Consider the following 20,797-nt stretch of genomic DNA (forward strand, 5'->3'; position numbering starts at 1 on the left):
TTTATTCATTATGTGGCTGGTTGATTTTGTGCTATATTCCTACTCATGACTGAGTATATTCTCTGGTTTGTACCCATTGTCATGAGTTTTTTGAGTCGGCTCACTTGTCGTACACTTAGGTTCTGAATTTTTTTTCTCTTCTCTTTTGAAGATTTTGAAGGTGTGATTTATGGATGTAAACTTACTATTTGTAATTCTAGTAATTTACATTGTCTCTGTAATTATTTCTATAGTTTAGTGTTGAAATGTTGTAAATTTGAATTTGTATTATTTGTCTTGTGTCAGTATGTTCCACAGATCTAAAAATGAATGCTGTGTCCTGATATACATTTTGTTTATGACTTGTATAGTAGATATTTTTCTTATGTTTTCTGTAATATGTTATGTATCAGATACTTCTATACGTCTGTATTTTATCTTTTGACATCATTTATACACCGTTTCGCAAACCTTAGAGTGTGCCATAAAATATTGTAAACACTTGTTTCCAAATTTTCTGAGGGGGATATTGTAAAAGGACACTCTCCCCTAGCATTACTTATCTTCAATAGGTTTTATCGATACCAAAAATAATTTCTACCTTTTATACAGGTTAATATTATCTCTGCTGTTTTTCTAAAAGAATTTCATATGATTTTGTATACAATGTATTATATTTCAGGCTAAAGTGTATAAAAAGAAATTACTTTAATTTATTTCTTACAATCAATATGTACTAACTCTGCAAATACAGTTAAAACTACTCTTCTTATAGAAACACTTGAAGTTACAAAATATTTGTCACTCTTAAAATTCCTATTATTAATTGCACAATCTGCTGCTAATTATTATTTTTTCTGAATTCATTTATAAATTAATAATAGACATTAATAGAAAGTCATTTGACAAGAAATTTTGTAAACTCTTTGGAATATTGTTAGTATCGCAGAATGGAGTAGTAATGGACATGCCTCTGATGTGATTGGACAGGTTTTATGTTTGGCAGTAACAATATAATTACGATTTTGAAGTGGAAACTGGAAAGAAAGTGTGATGTAGAAAAATGTGATAGAATAAAAAAATTAGAGAAACAGAAATTATGGAGCAGGCTTACTTCAGCATTATCATGTCAATTAGAACCATGTGAACCTATAAAATCAATATTTCAGCTTCAAGAATCAACCCCTAGATGTGAATAACTGAAGTCAATTACAAGAAAAGAAGATAAGTAAAAAATTTGATTGTAACTCTTTTTCCTCTCAAATCAGATTTTATTCTGAAGTGAGTGACAATCAACAGGTGATGTGAGGCGGGGGGCAGGGTGAGATTACAGCATCTAAAGGTGACTATGTGTAACAAGCTTTGCAATCCGCAGTTTTCCAGTTATATGCTTATGTCACAAAATGTAGTTGAAGTGAACTGCGTGCTTTGCATATGTAACGATAACAAAAAACTATTGAGTACTACAAATTGATATTGATTCCACCTCTGATACATTCTGTAACATTTCTTAGTCACATGAAAATTGTTTCATCATAGTGACACTCGGCGGGCAGCTCACACTCCAGAGGTATGTTCACTACTGATGTGACACCGGACCCTGCTGAGTATAGCATATACCACTGGTATCACATATCACATTCCAAGTCTCACTTGGCTACAGCATCCAGCACCTTTATATAATGCAGATAAAAGGCTTAGGAATTTAAAAAAAAGAGGGGTATATATATATATATATATATATATATATATATATATATATATATATATACATATACATATACATATACACACACACACACATATACACATATATATATATATATATATATATATATATATATATATATATATATATATAGAGGGAAACATTCCACGTGGGAAAAATATATCTAAAAACAAAGATGATATGACTTACCAAACAAAAGCGCTGGCACGTCGATAGACACACAAACAAACACAAACATACACACAAAATTCTAGCTTTCGCAACCAACGGTTGCTTTGTCGGGAAGGAGAGGGAAAGACGAAAGGATGTGGGTTTTAAGGGAGAGGGTAAGGAGTCATTCCAATCCCGGGAGCGGAAAGACTTACCTTAGGGGGAAAAAAGGACGGGTATACACTCGCACACACACTCATATCCATCCACACATATACAGACACAAGCAGACATATACAGAGGAAAGAGGCATAAATATATATGCAGTGTAATGACTCTTAGGGTGTTGTGGGTAGGTTGAATGAATTGCCGTAAAGATCATCAATGAGGACTTTTGGTAACAAAGAGTACAGGCACAAAGAAACAAACCACTTAGTGATACAAGATCATCAATGAATGTATTACCCAGTGTTAAAGCATTTGAGAGAGCCAATAATTGTTAAGAAGATCGTGTCTTAGTAAGAAGCGGAAGTAATATTGGAATTCATGGCCATGTGAAGAGACCACACGGTATGAGGCGTCATGTCATGGATTGCGTGGCCCCTCCTTCCATAGGTTCAAGTCCTCCCTCCGGCATGGGTGTATGTGTGTTGTTCTTAGCTTAAGTTTGTTTAAGTGGTGTGTATATGTGTGTAAGTCTAGGGGCTGATGATCTCAGTGGTTTGGTCCCTTAGGAATTCACACACATTTGGACATTTTTTTCATGATGCACCTTAAGGTATACGAAGAATAGTTAGGTACACCATGCTCATTACTTTTGTGTGAAATATGCCAACTAGTAAACTGAAGTAAATGACAGCATAGATAATGAGAAAAAACTGAAGTCCCTGCTCTAGCTACTACTGAAAAATATATCTGAAATGTTTATTGTGTTTAGTGTAAGATTTTGGATCTCCACCTGCATGTACTTGTATTTTATCTGACAGTCTATCCTCTCTCTCTCAGCCTGCTTCCCCCTTTAAAGTGTATTTTATTTTTATTCTATTATATCATCTATAGAGATTCTCAGTTCAATTAGAGGGTGCTCAAACTTAGCTACTAAGAAGTAGCAAATATAGATAATTAATATTATTGTAATTTTCCTCATTTGAAAATAGCACTTGGGAAAAACATTCCACATCTGAGGGCATGCCTCCTCATCTAAATATTGTAAATAATTATTTGCTCTCACTGAGGGACTTGCAAGCAGTGCACTTTATGCAATATACACTTTTCGTGCTGAATCCAAGCACACTGTGTGCTTGATGACACATGGTATTCCGAAAATTTAGGTACAGTAGCAATGATCATAAAAGGGAGATAGGAAAAGATTAGCCCATGGAAAATGGTAGTAGTTATTTGCACTAAAATACATTCAGAACCACTGTCTTGGTGATGCCACAAGTCCTATCGCATATGCTAAAATAAGGCACACCAACTTGCAAAAAACTCGCTTAATGGCCATGCCACTACACTCTTGGCTGGAAGTGTTGAAAGAAATTATCTATTGATTGATGTGAGACTAGACGCCTGTTGATGTCTATGGTAGACTGAATAAGCTTGGGTCATTACTAACGATGCGGTTGTTTATGCTACTGAAGGGGCACGGTGCATGTGCGTCCGTTCTGTTGGAATTCCCAGTGAGCACCCATGACTGCATGCTGCTTCATTCAATTTTTTGACCCTCCCCATTTTATTACTTCCTCTATTACCATGTTGTCAACCCTATTATGTATTTCTTTCTTCTGTCAATGAGGAGCTAGCCACATTAGTTGGCACTAAGCCCTCCAGCAGTACCAAGTATATCACATTTTTTTCCAGCCTCATTACACTGAGGTATCGCTCCTCTCTTGTTGCAGTGATCCATCTCACTTACTCAGGTCTTGCCATAAGGTATCAATACTGTCCTGATTAATTAACCAAGTGTACATTAGAGAGTAAAGCCTTACAAAGGTAGCAAGCACTTTGCACTTCGGTAACGCATGTCTAACCTTAAGCGATAAAAATACTACCTTACTGCTAGTTGGTTGTCATGGAACTGTGTTCTTTCATCAGTCCACTAGCTACCACACACATTGCTGAGTGGCACACTCACTTATTCCAATTGAGTGGTCATTCCAAGCATTACATCTGTGCCTGTAGTTCTACTGGTCATTGCCATTATTGTATGAATTTTGTGTAAATATGGCTACCGTAAATTCCTCGAGCCACCGCCATAGGTTGTACCAGATCTGAAGCCAGATGGTGAATACTGTGGGTAATGTGTGATGAGTCACATCACTTCACATGCATGGTCCTCCCAATAAGCTACAAAGCTTTGTATAACTATCTACTTAAGTTTTAAGCAAATTTGTTAAAGACAGTTTATGGGAAAGTAGTTTCCAGATTCCATGAGTAAAAATAAATTAACTGTACATAATGAAAATGCTTGATATTTGGTTTCTTTAACTGCCAATTACACCTCTTACAGGCTTCTGTATTCATATCTATCTCTTATTGTTAAATTACCCCCCTGTTTATTATAGTCACTTGAGCCCTATTGTTCATTACAAACCAATTTGATCATCCATACAGTACAAGGAATAAAGATAATTTTATGCTTCCTGCCCATAGATTGAAATTATATTCTCAGTCCGCACAATATATGGGCATGAAAGTCTACAACAAACTTAAAGGTAAAAACATTCTAAACATGGAACTAGGGATACTAAAAAAGAAGTTACATGAAATTCTTATACACAAATGTTATTACTCATTAGAAAAGCTCATGGAAGATGAACTGATAATTTGAGCAGAATCCAACTGCAAATTAGCATTATATTGTGGAAAAAAAACAAATTGTCCATTATCAAGAAAGATATTTACCTATGCTGGAAAATAAGAAAATATAGATACTGCTACATAGACTATATATAGTTTTAAAAATTAATATTAGATTCCAGTTTGTAGTTTTTGACGTGTCTCCTGCACCATAATCACATGATTAGTAAGTGTATGTTATGAGACTAATAAATCACAATTCACAGATGTGATTCCCACCTGTGAGTGCTACAGTCACTGGTACCTGACATGCTCTCATTCAGCAAGTCGACCTTCTACAGGGTGTTACAAAAAGGTACGGCCAAACTTTCAGGAAACATTACTCACACACAAATAAAGAAAAGATGTTATGTGGACATGTGTCTGGAAATGCTTAATTTCCATGTTAGAGCTCATTTTAGTTTCGTCAGTATGTACTGTACTTCCTCGATTCACCACCAGTTGGCCCAATTGAAGGAAGGTAATGTTGACTTTGGTGCTTGTGTTGACATGCGATTCATTGCTCTACAGTACTAGCATCAAGCACATCAGTACGTAGCATCAACAGGTTAGTGTACATCACAAACGTGGTTTTGCAGTCAGTGCAATGTTTACAAATGTGGAGTTGGCAGATGCCCATTTGATGTATGGATTAGTATGGGGCAATAGCCGTGGCGCGATACGTTTGTATCGAGACAGATTTCCAGAACAATGGTGTCCCGACATGAAGACGTTCAAAGCAATTGATCAGTGTCTTAGGGAGCATGGAACATTCCAGCCTATCACTCACGACTGGGGAAGACCTACAATGACGAGGACACTTGCAATGGATGAGTCAATTCTTCGTGCAGTTGACGATAACCCTAATGTCAGCGTCAGAGAAGTTGCTGCTGTACAAGGTAACGTTGACCACGTCACTGTATGGAGAGCGCTATGGGAGAACCAGTTGTTTCCGAACCATGTACAGCATGTGCAGGCACTATCAGCAGCTGATTGGCCTCCACGGGTACACTTCTGCGAATGGTTCATCCAACAATGTGTCAATCCTCATTTCAGTGCAAATGTTCTCTTTACAGATGAGGCTTCATTCCAACATGATCAAATTGTAAATTTTCACAATCAACATGTGTGGGCTGACAAGAATCCGCACGCAATTATGCAATCACGTCATCAACACAGTTTTTCTGTGAATGTTTGGGCAGACATTGTTGGTGATGTCTTGACTGGGCCCCATGTTCTTCCATCTACGCTCTATGGAGCACATTATCATGATTTCATATGGGATACTCTACCTGTGCTGCTAGAACATGTGCCTTTACAAGTACGACACAACATGTGGTTCATGCACGATGGAGCTCCTGCACATTTCAGTCGAAGTGTTCATATGCTTCTCAACAACAGATTCAGTGACCAATGGATTGGTAGAGGTGGACCAATTCCATGGCCTCCACACTCTCCTGACCTCAACCCTCTTGACTTTCATTTATGGGGACATTTGAAAGCTCTTGTCTACACAACCCCAGTACCAAATGTAGAGACTCTTCGTGCTCGTATTGTGCACGGCTGTGATCGAATATGCCATTCTCCAGGGCTGCATCAGCGCATCAGGGATTCCATGCGATGGAGGGTGGATACATGTATCCTCGCTAATGGAGGACAGTTTGAACATTTCCTGTAACAAAGTGTTTGAAGTCATGCTGGTACGTTCTGTTGCTGTGTGTTTCCATTCCATGATTAATGTGATTTGAAGAGAAGTAATAAAATGAGCTCTAACATGGAAAGTAAGCGTTTCCGGACACATGTCCACATAACATATTTTCTTTCTTTGTGTGTGAGGAATGTTTCCTGAAAGTTTAGCCCTACCTTTTTGTAACACCCTGTATACATCTCAACTCCAAGGAGCATGGATGACATTTCTGCTTGTGTCTGTGTATGTGCGGATGGATATGTGTGTGTGTGTGTGAGGGTATACTCGTCCTTTTTTCCCCCTAAGGTAAGTCTTTCTGCACCCAGGATTGGAATGACTACTTACCCTCTCCCTTAAAACCCACATCCTTTTGTCTTTCCCTCTCCTTCCCTCTTTCCTGATGAAGCAACTGTTTGTTGCGAAAGCTTGAATTTTGTGTGTATGTTTGTGTTTGTTTGTGTGTCTATCGACCTGCCAGCGCTTTTGTTTGGTAAGTCTCATCATCTTCGTTTTTAGATACACTCCTGGAAACTGAAATAAGAACACTGTGAATTCATTGTCCCAGGAAGGGGAAACTTTATTGACTCATTCCTGGGGTCAGATACATCACATGATCACACTGACAGAACCACAGGCACATAGACACAGGCAACAGAGCATGCACAATGTCGGCACTAGTACAGTGTATATCCACCTTTTGCAGCAATGCAGGCTGCTATTCTCCCATGGAGACGATCGTAGAGATGCTGGATGTAGTCCTGTGGAATGGCTTGCCATGCCATTTCCACCTGGCACCTCAGTTGGACCAGCGTTCGTGCTGGACGTGCAGACCACGTGAGACGACGCTTCATCCAGTCCCAAACATGCTCAATGGGGGACAGATCCGGAGATCTTGCTGGCCAGGGTAGTTGACTTACACCTTCTAGAGCACGTTGGGTGGCACGGGATACATGCGGACGTGCATTGTCCTGTTGGAACAGCAAGTTCCCTTGCCGGTCTAGGAATGGTAGAACAATGGGTTCGATGATGGTTTGGATGTACCGTGCACTATTCAGTGTCCCCTCGACGATCACCAGTGGTGTACGGCCAGTGTAGGAGATCGCTCCCCACACCATGATGCCGGGTGTTGGCCCTGTGTGCCTCGGTCGTATGCAGTCCTGATTGTGGCGCTCACCTGCACGGCGCCAAACACGCATACGACCATCATTGGCACCAAGGCAGAAGCGACTCTCATCGCTGAAGACGACACGTCTCCATTCGTCCTTCCATTCACGCCTGTCGCGACACCACTGGAGGCGGGCTGCACGATGTTGGGGCGTGAGCGGAAGACGGCCTAACGGTGTGCGGGACCGTAGCCCAGCTTCATGGAGACGGTTGCAAATGGTCCTCGCTGATACCCCAGGAGCAACAGTGTCCCTAATTTGCTGGGAAGTGGCGGTGCGGTCCCCTACGGCACTGCGTAGGATCCTACGGTCTTGGCGTGCATCCGTGCGTTGCTGCGGTCCGGTCCCAGGTTGACGGGCACATGCACCTTCCGCCGACCACTGGCGACAACATCGATGTACTGTGGAGACCTCACGCCCCACGTGTTGAGCAATTCGGCGGTACGTCCACCCGGCCTCCCGCATGCCCACTATACGCCCTCGCTCAAAGTCCGTCAACTGCACATACGGTTCACGTCCACGCTGTCGCGGCATGCTACCAGTGTTAAAGACTGCGATGGAGCTCCGTATGCCACGGCAAACTGGCTGACACTGACGGCGGCGGTGCACAAATGCTGCGCAGCTAGCGCCATTCGATGGCCAACACCGCAGTTCCTGGTGTGTCCGCTGTGTCGTGCCTGTGATCATTGCTTGTACAGCCCTCTTGCAGTGTCCGGAGCAAGTATGGTGGGTCTGACACACCGGTGTCAATGTGTTCTTTTTTCCATTTCCAGGAGTGTATATTTTTCCCACGTGGAATGTTTCCCTCTATTATATATTTATATATACAATAATTTATTTTAGTTTAATATTAATATTCACTTAAAGAATATAAACACTTGTCAATCCAGAAATATTTCAATTTCCCTTTGAATAAATTCCCTTTGTGGCACCTTATAGAGCTCGGTCATCTGTTGCACCATATTTGACCACTAATGCATGGACTATGATCTGTTGTTTTAAATTTTGTTCTTTGTCTGTAGTAGCAGTATTTATTTCTTGTATTATAGGCATACATATCAAAGCACGTTGTTGCTTTGTTTTGATGTGTCACAAAAAATATAATTAATTTGTAAAGATACAGTGAGTAGACTGTGAGGTATTTATGATGAACAAAGATTTCCCTGCATGAATCTCTATACCCTAATCCATGGATAATTCTGATTGCTCTTTTCTGTAGGGTTAATATTCTGTTCATATGTATGTCGGCACCACAACCCCATATCTCTATCCCGTATTTAATCTGTGCAAAAATGGTACCATAATAAATTGTTTTCAATGTCTGATGTGGGACTACTTTTGATAACTGGCTGATTAGATGTAATGAACTGCTGATTTTATTGCATAAAAATTTGATATGGTTTACCCATCTTAGATTTTCATCTAGGTGAATACCTAGAAATCTGCAGCCCTCTGTGTCCACTACTTCAATTTCACCTATGTTACTGATAGAGGTTTGGTGTGAGTTTGTAAGCAATAACTGAGATTTACTGATATTGACTTTCAAACCTTGATCTTGGATATAAGTAGTTATTTGATGTAGTCCCTCAGTTGCTACCAAAGTTAACTCATCATTTTGTTTACCGAGAAATAACAGTGAGGTATCGTCTGCATAGGTTACCAATTGGGAGTTGAAAGGTTGCTCTATATCATTTATGTACACTAGGAAAGGGAAAGGGCCCAAAACTGAGCCCTGGGGTACACCTTGTGTGACTGTCTCATATTTGGACTGGAAATTAATGATCTGATTATTGATTTTGTAAGTCAGCTTTGTACACTGCTTGCGGTTAAATAAATATGTAGCCAGCAATTGTATTTATGCAGCATTTACATTGTATGACTCAAGTTTACTTAAAAGTAACTCATGGTTTACCGAGTCAAAGGCTTTAGTTAGGTCTAGAAATATGCCAGCTGTTTGCATTCCTTGGTCAAGGGCACCATACGTTTTGTGAAGAAATTCCGTAATTGCTGTGATAGTACTATGATCTTTTCGGAATCCATGTTGCGTCTCTGTTAGGAACTTATTTTCCAAGAAATAGTCACTAAGTTGTGTCAGCAGCACAACTTCAAATACTTTGCTGCAGACAGGTATTAATGATATGGGCCTGAAATTTGAAAACTCTTCCTTGGATCCCTTTTTATGCACTGGTTTAACTGTGCTCCATTTCAATACATTTGGAAATGTATGTTCTCTGATACTGCAGTTTACCAGGTGGGTGATTATTTTAACTAATTCCTTATTACATTTTTTAATCATGATACTACTCAAACCATCCCATCCAGATGAGAACTTATTCTTTAGGTTATTTATTATCCTGCCTATTTCTTTTTCACTTACTTGTTTGAATTCAAAAGGGGGCTCTTCAAAGGGGCAGAGCTTTACCTCACTACTCACAATTGTGTTATTAACTGGACTAACAGCTGCAGATATAAAGTATTTATTGAAAACATTGCAGACTTTATTAGGATCTTTAATTGTGTTTCCTTTATGTCTTATATTTAAAATTTCAATTTCTGGCTTCGGTGTGGCTTTGCGAAATTGATTTAAAATTCTCCATGAGGTCTTGGCTATATTGCCTGATTGAGCTATTTCACAGCTGTATACCTGTTTTCTTGACTCCAACTGACACCAGCTTACTGCATGATGTGGGAGACTCCAAACTAACACCACCTAGTGGCACAATGTGTAGCTACAAAGTGTACACATGCAACAGGTTAATTTTGGTTATTTTTGAGCCCACCTCATAACACACCCTATTTAACTCCATAAAATAACTTCCAACCTTGTTAAAACAACACCTAAGTGCAAGTACTACTCAATACATACAAATATATAACCCCTGATTATGGTAAAACTCAGAGAGTAGGGGTAGAACTGTCACTATTTTGGGGTAAAAATGCGTAAAATATAGAACACACTTCACAGAATATAAAACAGGAATGTGCAGCTCAAGAGTCTTATGCTAATGTAAGTTAAATGTGCAAAAATGTATTCCCAGTGACCAGAGGAGCAGTGTTAGTGGTTGTCTCGTCATTGTATTCAGAACACTCTTGAATTACTTTCTGCAATTACCAATAGAGTAAAAGTATCATGCACATATATTCATTATGTGTGAGATAAGTGGTATTTATATACCTTGTGAAATGAGGTGAAGTTTCATTTTGTTTCTTGCAGTTTGCTACTAAGACACTGTCTTCAACTACCTATATCTTCTGAGTGGCTCCCTCAAGTGCTTCCTCTTAATAATGGGTGGGGTTAGTGACACTACTGAGTTGGTGCATAGGATATCTCCTCTACAAGTAGTTATATCCTGTGCTTCACTCACAAATTTACAGTTTTCTGAATTTTCTGCTCCTGTTATTCTGACCTACCTGTGAGGCCCTACGCTCTTGTTGTGCTGGATCCCTGATCTCAGTGCACGGTGTCAACAGCATCTTCTATGTCAGACTTACCTGTCATTCTTTTAGTTTCAGATATTACTTATGTAATAATAACTTCTGAAAAATGTAGTACCTTTCTTAGAATGGCATTTAATGAATTACTTGTATGTGGTTCCTGTGTTGTATTAATAGCTGGACGAAATTGTGGCTATCATGAGTATATGTGGTTGTGCTCAAGTAAGGAGTGCCTTATGTATACATACAGTGGAGAAATAGCTAAACTTCTTGCTGAATTAGGTAACCAAAGTCAGTTCTCCAATGTCCCCAATGCTGTCACACACTTGCCACATGGCAGTGGTGTACTTGCTCCTACATCAACTTCCCATGCTTGACCAACTGCTGCAAGTTCTTAGGCATTTCCTGTGTTGTGTAACAAGAGGAGAATACATAAATGTGAATAATTCATGTCTAATCTATAGTAGATGTTGTTGCCTCTTAAGTTTGCTGCTAAGCTCTGATTGGTAGGAAAAGAAGTTTTCCTAGCATTGCTTTGTTAATCTGGTAGTCTTATGCATCATGGTGTCTCATGGTTCAGGGGAGGTCTTCTTGGGCATGGGGGTGCAGAAACAGAAAGGCATAGCAGAAATCTTTCTCAAAAAACAAGGCATCTAGTCAGTTTCACATCCACAGCCACAAGATCCATAACATTGGCTGAACAAACAGCAGATGGCTTGGTGAGAGGAGGGGGCAACCGAGGATGACTGCAGCAATGAAGCGTGGTCAAAGCCATCTGGGATACAGATTCTGTATAGCTGCCTTATGCTTGTAAATAAAATTCTTTGATCAGTTAGGCAAGGCACTGTGGAGGCCACTTGAGGACAGGCTTATTAGTAAGGAATATTACAATGGTTGTTCACTAAGTTACTCACACAGATTTAGTAGCAAGAGTTTTAAAATGAAGTGCATCTTGCTATGGCAAAAGGCAGTGGTAGAGCAGTAGACATCATTATCAGATATCAGGTGTGTGCAGCGCAGCAGTGTGCCCACACTAGGCACTGTGTGGCTGATAGTCGGCTGTGTTGTGTTACTCAGCTGCGAGAAAAATATTCATGACTGCCTAACACTGAAAAATGCAACACTCGAAATGAGGAGGGGGGGGGGGGGGGGGGAGGATAACGAAGGCTCATGGTAACATTTGAAGGTCAGTTGTCACATTTACTAGTGCAGTTTTGCATACAGGTATAATATCAGTATTCAGTATTTAAAAAATAATAATTAATGGTGATTGTGGCAACAGTAAACACACAGGGTCTTCTTCAGGGTGTTCAGTGCATTATAAATTGTTATCCAAACTGGATCCCTTTCCATTCTTTCCCTATTGGAAATTTATCAATCAAAACCTGGATATTTTCTGTGGGACTTATGGATCACCATAGCATCTGTTCCATGTTACAGGAACTTCTTTATTAGATTACCAGTTAAACGGCAGCCATGGAATGTGTTTTGATTGCAAGTACTGTACCAGAGTTTATGTTTTTGTAAAGTGGATGGAGTTCAATTCTGACTGTAAATTTATTTATTTATTTTATTATTATTATATCAAGAATTTGCTCCACATAACAGGCTAGATGTGAAAATGCATAGCCTAGTGATGCCTTGCTAATATATGGACCTTTGCTAACTACTCCTCCCGCATATGACAGCACTTTGAACCTGAGTGGTTGTCGACAGCTCGTGGTTGTAAAAGGGGTGACAAAATTGTCAAAGTTATGAGGAAAATGTATGGGCAATATCCCGCATTTTCAGAGGCTTAGTCACAATTAATCTGTGTTCCATGTAGACTTTGAAGGAAAAATTCATGCTTTGCAAGTGCACCAATTACTCCAGGCATTGGTGTCCTTACATGGTTCCTATGTAACAGCTCATAATTAGGTGGAATCAGTTGGAATCTTGGGAACTATTATACATCAAGGGTTCAGTCATTTTATTCCACTGCATGTAAACACTAATTACTGGAATTAAGTGTATTCCTAGGATCAGTATAACCTTGAGCCACATAGTTAGCACTAAACAGTCCAGAAAGGATGGGTAGGGGGATTTATTTAGTGGGAAGGTAGTAACGAGAAAATGGCAGTATTGCTTTTGACAATCCTCCTCCTGACAACGTCTCATTTTTAGATAATCTTCATTGAAAATATCAGTGGAATCAATATTTTCCTTTCCAAAGTAGGCCAGTACCAGAAAATTTGAACACCTGGTGGGCTAATAGCATTATACAAAGATTACTTCACTGTGCAGGTGGAGGGAGTTTGGTGGTGTGAGACAAGCCAGGCCATGGCACACACTATCTGGTGTACTCTGGTTGGCTGAGCTTTGTAGGCATGCATGCCTTTCTTGTAATCTCCATGGTCACCCAACCAGCCTCCTGTGATTGTGAACTTTCAGTCTACCTGATATAACATCGCTGTGTTGCATTGCTAATGTAATAAAATTTTCAGTTCGTAACTCTGCTCTCAGTTCATGGCAGGTGGCATCAACAGGCTTTACAGAATACATCATAAATGTTCTTATTGTAAACTGTAATTCACTCACCCTATTCCCAGTGAAGAGGGGTCTCTTCACTTATAATAAAGACAGAACTTACCTTTGTTGGTTCTCTAAGATGTTCACAAAGTAGGTGTCATCCCTCTGCAAAAATTCCTACTTGTTACATTTTTAAAATCCTGCCCAATGCTAAAACGTTGTATTATGCATTTATTATCACTTGTAGAAGGGGGAAAGTTGTGTTAACTCCTTCAGTTATCTTTCCATAATCTGTTTTTGAACTTCTTCAAACAGGTACAACTATTCTACATGACTTACTTTCAGTGGTTATGTTTAGTACAGGTCTGTTCCTTTTAGAAGTTATGAATAGGTGTGTTCACCTGAATTTTAACTGAACAAGACAGGTGATTCCAATAGTGTGGTTTCTTTTCTTTAACAATCTAGGCTGTTCAGTGAGGTTTTATTTAACTGTACAATACATTTTCAGATAGTAAGTTACAAATTGTGTTGTAGGTGGTTTTACATATGTCATACAAATGAGCTGGAAGATGCAACAACTCAATCCTCTGTCTCTCTCAGCAAATACTTCCATTACTCATCACACAAACTCTTACCTGTTTCCAAAGGTTGTAAGAGAGGAGCCACCTTCAGTAGATTCCTAGATAGTGGTTAACAACCAGCGTAGTTTATAGGTGAGTGCTTAAATATAACTTTAGCAGAATAGGTGTGAAGTTTGTTTTTGGAAAGCACTTGAGTGGCATTTCACTACAACTTCAAAAAACTTCCTTCTTCTTTGGTAGCACAATAATGGATACTGCAAAGTGTTTGTTTATTTTAGGGTTACACTGTGTATCACACAATAAACATTCAATTCATTAAACTTGATTTGTAGTAATCAAACCCATCCTTCCTGTTATATAAAGGTTTACCTAGTACAGCTTGAACTGTTCACATTTATTTTAATTTACTGGAGTTTTTCTTGACCCCACTGCATTGTCCTTTCAGTAGTTTACTTCAATTCATAGTAGTGTAATTCTTATGCTACCTTCACATCACCTCCTTAATGGGGCAAGATCAGTGTATTAAAACTATTTAGCTCTTATTTCTTGAGTGTTTCTTGTTAAATCATTAGGTCTACTTCACATTACAACCAATTACATCAATAATTTCCACTACTTTGGCTGCTGGCACTTAGTAATAAAACTTATGGCACATCACTTTGCACTTATACTGTATACTGTAGGGTAATGTAAGCAGCAATCTAGTAAACAAAACCACAAAATGAAATAACAATTCACTCCAACTCATCATCATCATCATCATTTAAGACTGATTATGCCTTTCAGTGTTCAGTCTGGAGCATAGTAAACCTTATAAAATTCCTCCATGATCCCCTATTCAGTGCTAACATTGGTGCCTTTTCTGATGTTAAACCGATTACTTCAAAATCATTCTTAACCGAATCCAGGTACCTTCTCCTTGGTCTGCCCCAACTCCTCCTACCCTCTACTGCTGAACCCATGAGTCTCTTGGGTAACCTTGCTTCTCCCATGCGTGTAACATGACCCCACCATCTAAGCCTGTTTGCCCTGACTGCTACATCTATAGAGTTCATTCCCAGTTTTTCTTTGATTTCCTCATTGTGGACACCCTCCTGCCATTGTTCCCATCTACTAGTACCTGCAATCATCCTAGCTACTTTCATATCCGTAACCTCAACCTTGTTGATAAGGTAACCTGAATCCACCCAGCTTTCGCTACCATACAACAAAGTTGGTCGAAGATTGAACGGTGCACAGATAACTTAGTCTTGGTACTGACTTCCTTCTTCCAGAAGAGAGTAGATCATAGCTGAGCATTCAATGCATTAGCTTTGCTACATTTTGCTTCCAGTTCTTTCACTATGTTGCCATCCTGTGAGAATATGCACCCTAGGTACTTGAAACTGTCCACCTGTTCTAACTTTGTTCCTCCTATTTGGCACTCAATCCAATTATACTTCTTTCCCACTGACATTACTTTCGTTTTGGAGACGTTAATCTTCATACCATAGTCCTTACATTTCTGATCTAGCTCTGAAATATTACTTTGCAAACTTTCAATCGAATCTGCCATCACAACTAGGTCATCTGCATATGCAAGACTGCTTATTTTGTGTTCACATATCTTAATCTCACCCAGCCAGTCTATTGTTTTCAACATATGATCCATAAATAACATGAACAACAGTGGAGACAGGTTGCAGCCTTGTCTTACTCCTGAAACTACTCTGAACCATGAACTCAATTTACCGTCAACTCTAACTGCTGCCTGACTATCCATGTAAAGACCTTTAATTGCTTGCATAAGTTTGCCTCCTATTCCATAATCTCATAGAACAGACAATAACTTCCTCCTAGGAACCTGGTCATATGCCTTTTCTAGATCTATAAAGCATAGATACAATTCCTTGTTCCACTCATAACACTTCTCCATTATTTGCCGTAAGCTAAAGATCTGGTCCTGACAACATCTAAGAGGCCTAAACCCACACTGATTTTCATCCAATTGGTCCTCAACTTATACTCACACTTTCCTTTCAACAATACCTGAGAAGATTTTACCCACAACGCTGATTAAAGAGATACCTCTGTAGTTGTTACAATCTTTTCTGTTTCCATGTTTAGAGATTGGTGTGATTACTGCTTTTGTCCAGTCTGATGGAACCTGTCCCAACTCCCAGGCCAATTCAATTATCCTGTGTAGCCATTTAAGACCTGACATTTCACTGTATTTGATGAGTTCTGACTTAATTTCATCCACCCCAGCTGCTTTATTGCACTGCAATCTATGGGCCATTTTCTCCACTTCCTCAAATGTGATCCTACTCCCATCATCATTCCTATCCCATTCTACCTCGAAATCTGAAACATTACTGATCGTATTTTCACCTACATTGAGCAACTCTTCAAAATATTCCCTCCATCTGCCCAAGGCATCTACAGGATTCACCAGCAGTTTTCCTGACCTGTCCAAAGTACTTGTCATTTCCTTCTTACCTCCCTTTCGAAGACTGCTAATTACACTCCAGAATGGTTTTCCAGCAGCTTGACCCATAGTCTCCAGCCTGTTTCCAAAGTCTTCCCAAGATTTCTTCTTGGATGCTGCAATTATCTGTTTGACTTTGTTTATTTCTTCAGTGTAACTTTCTCTATCTACCTGAGTTCTAGTATGTAGCCATTTTTGATACGCTTTCTTTTTCCTTTTACAGGCTGCCTTGATTGTGTCATTCCACCAAGCTGTTTGCTTCATCCTACTTTTACACACTACTGTTCCAAGACATTCTTTAGCCACTTCTAGTACTGCGTCCCTGTACCTTGTCCAATCCTTTTCCAATGACTGTAATTGACTACATTCAACTAACTGGTACCTTTCTGAGATTGCTGTTATGTACTTGTGCCTGATTTCCCTATCCTGAAGTTTCTCCACTCTTATCCTCCTACATATGGACCTGACCTACTGCACTCTTGGCCTCACAATCCCAATTTCACTGCAGATTAAATAATGATCAGTATCATCAAAGAATCCTCTGAATACACATGTGTCCCTCACAGCCTTCCTGAATTCCTGATCTGACAGATCTGGTTCCCCTGCCTTCCCAATTATACTGGTGAATGTTCTTATGTTTGAAAAAGGAGTTTGTGATTACTAAGCCCATACTGGCACAGAAATCCAAGAGTTGTTTCCCGTTCCTGTTGGCCTCCATATCCTCTCCAAATTTACCCATAACCTTTTCATACCCTTCTGTTCGATTTCCAATCCGGGCTTTAAAATCACCCATGAGCAGAACACTGTCCTTGTCCTTTACTCTAACAACTACATCACTGAGTGCCTCATAAAAACTATCCATCTTATCTTGATCTGTCCCTTCACAATGCGAATATACTGACACAATCCTAATTTTCTTGCTAGACACTGTCAAATCTATCCACATCAGTCATTCGTTTACATACCTTATTACAACTATGCTGGGTTCCATTTCTTTCCTGATGTAAAGCCCTACACCCCATTGTGTTATTCCTGCTTTGACTCCTGACAGGTAGACCTTGTATTCTCCCACTTCCTCTTCTTTCTCACCCCTTACCCGAATGTCACTAACAGTTAAAACGTCCAGCCCCATCTTATTTGCAGCCTCTGCCAGCTCTACCTTCTTCCCAGAGTAGCTGCCATTGATATTAATAGCTCCCCATCTCATTACCATTTCTTTGCCAAGTCGTATCTTAGGAGTCCCTGGTTTGTCAGTTAGAGGTGGGACTCCGTCACCTCCAAAGGTCCGAGGCATTTTGCTCTGATTGTTGTCAGCATCATATTTAAAATACCAGGGAAGCAGGCTGCTAGCCTTACTTGCCCCGAGTCCCATTGGGTTTTACCCCTAACAGCTGAGGGACTAACCGGTGGATTTGGTAGTCTTTGCCATATGAGCACAAAGGTGACCACGACTCAGAATATGTCTGAGATTCCCAGCCTTATTCCAAAGTAACTGGTATCGCGACTGTCGGGACCACTTACTTGGCCACTCATATGTTGCCCGTGGTTCATGAACTAGGACATGACTACAGGAACCCACACCATGAACCACCAACTGAGAACAATTAATTTCCGTAGCACATGTCCTCTGGATGTACAGATTTGCACTTATATACTGTAGGGTAATGCAAGCAGCAGTCTAGTAAACAAAACCACAAAATGAAATAACAATTCACTCCAACTGAGAACAATTAATTTCCCTAGCACATGTCCTCTGGATATACAGAATGCTAAATGCAAAAGGATTAACTGAACCATAGAAACAAAGAACTAATCTCACACATGTTTACTACTCTTCACATCCCCAAATGAATCACTTCTCAACACTTCTACAAATCTGACAAGACATATATCTCTGACTGAGCAAGGTGGTGCAGTGATTAGCACCCCCCAAATCAACCCAACCCAACATATATCTGTTCTGCACACAAAACACAGCCCTGACCTCAGGGCATAAGAATGCTTGTTCCTTAAAGCATGCCTAGGCCATGCTGGCAATAATATATCTTTCTTCCTCTTCACTTTCTTCACAGTATCCTCACTGTGCCATAGGATATTTGCAGAAGGACTTGTTGGTCCATAGGAGATGGCACAGCTGGGCCATTTAATAGTTTTAACTGGTCAAAATGTAGTGCCCAGTGCAATCAGAGAATTGGATCTCTGCATTCACAGGCAAAGCTACCTTTATAACTGGGTAGGGGGCTCTCATACTGAGGTGCAAGGTTCTTAGTTTTTCCATTTTTAATCTCTGGATTTTGGAGCAAAGCAAGGATGCCAGGTTTTTACTGGGAAAGTATAGTTCTCTTGTTACTGTGCTGTAGTTACTACTGAGTAGCTTTGGAATTATTTTATTTAACTTGCTGCTAGGTGGCCTTATGGCATGGCAGCAGGACAGTCCCTTTACTTCAGCTGTATTAACACCATATGCCAACTTGTCAAGTTCAAATGGAGAATTGATGGGCCTCCTGTAAACTGCCTCATGGGGCATATACCCAGTTGATTCATGCATGCAACTTTCATATGCAGATGCTATGTAAGCTACATATCTGTTTGACTCTGAATGTGCTTGCTTCACAAAATAGGACATGTTCGAGGCAGTCTTTTACATTGAGGTGAAAAGGGGTTTGTATCTTTTTTTATCCTTAACAATTTGTATACCTTTACAAACAGAGCAGACATGAAATTAGCACTTTTTGGTTAAGATTGGACCTGGACTTCCAAATGAGAGGACTAAATGATGACAAAAGCACACACAACAGTTTCTGCAATCATATCTGCAAATGGTACAAGTATAAGGTACCTAGGAAAATAATCTGTGGTAGAGAAGATGTATTTATTATAACTGTGTGCTTTGTGAAACAATGTTGAGGGAAACACTTTGGAGTGGTTTAGTAGCTTCTGTGAGGCTCTGTGGAGGAAACTTGGTCCTCAGTGGAAGTGCTCTTTGAGCATAAGGCAAACAATTCTGTATACATTTCTGAACAGCTGTCTGTCTACCTTGCTACGAAAAGCAAGAGGCTAGCCTAGCATTTGTGGCATGTTGCCATTATGGTATGCCTGTAAATTGTCATGACATTGCACCGTGATACATTACTGCAGCTCTTTAGGCATTACTACTCCATTACCCAGGGGGGCTTGTGATATAATATATCATTCTCTGTGACAAAATCTGTGTGGGAAGCAAACCAGTGACATTCTACATCCCTTTCCTGTGCTCCTTTCAACTCTTCTATGGAAAAATCATCTGTCTGAACAACTTTTTACTTTGCAACTTAACGTGCCAGCATTTTGAAGGAAACAACCTGGTTTGTGGTGTACATCATAACAGTATTCTGACAGTTTCAGTGCTGATCGCATTAAGCAACTACTGGGGTCCTTTTATTGATATATTCACATCAGGGAACATGATTAGTGACCACAATGAATTCCCCCTGCCCCCCCCCCCCCCCCCTCCAGCTACAAAAACAAGGGCCAACAACTCTTTCTCAGTAGTGCTATTACTTTTGCCCAGTTCATACATTGGGACATAGAGTGGGCTTCAGACCTCTCAATAAGGAATCAGTGAATCTTTGAAAAGCAGCTGGCACATTTTTTTAGACCAAAAGGCACACACAGGAACTCATATAATCCAGAACAAACCACAAAAGCAGTTTTGGGTCGATCTTCTGGTGCAGCTGGAATTTGGTGGCATACAGAGCGCATGGCAGAGATGGTAAAATACCAACAGCTCACTATTTCTGTCTAGTGTTTCATCAATATGGGGCAGAGGGTACATGTCAGGGGTTGTGATCTTGTTTACGGCTCTCATACAGAAACATAGATGATAGAACTTTTCTTCACTGACCGACGTCCTAGGGACTACAACAATGAGGGACAACCAAAGGCTTGCAGAGGGCTGAATTATTCCTGCAGCCAGCTGCTGTTGAATAGTTCCCTCAACAACAGATTTTAGATGAAGGTAGTGGTTTATATGGTTTCCGGGGAAATGGTCTAGCATCTCCTGTAGGAATTTATGGTGTAAGAGGTCAATTGCTAGCATATGTTGCTGTTCCTTGAATAGCCACAGATATTCATCCAGAACTGGGTGTAAAAGATACTCAGACAAATGTGATAATTTCTCTCATAACAGATTCCTTAGCAAAGGCATAATTGCATGAACTTTTCTCAATGGCAACTGATTTTTCCTTCTTTGCTGAAACTGTTTTTGTGTTAGAATATTAC

The sequence above is a fragment of the Schistocerca cancellata genome, chromosome 9 (assembly GCF_023864275.1).
Source record: "Schistocerca cancellata isolate TAMUIC-IGC-003103 chromosome 9, iqSchCanc2.1, whole genome shotgun sequence".
NCBI lineage: Eukaryota > Metazoa > Arthropoda > Insecta > Orthoptera > Acrididae > Schistocerca > Schistocerca cancellata.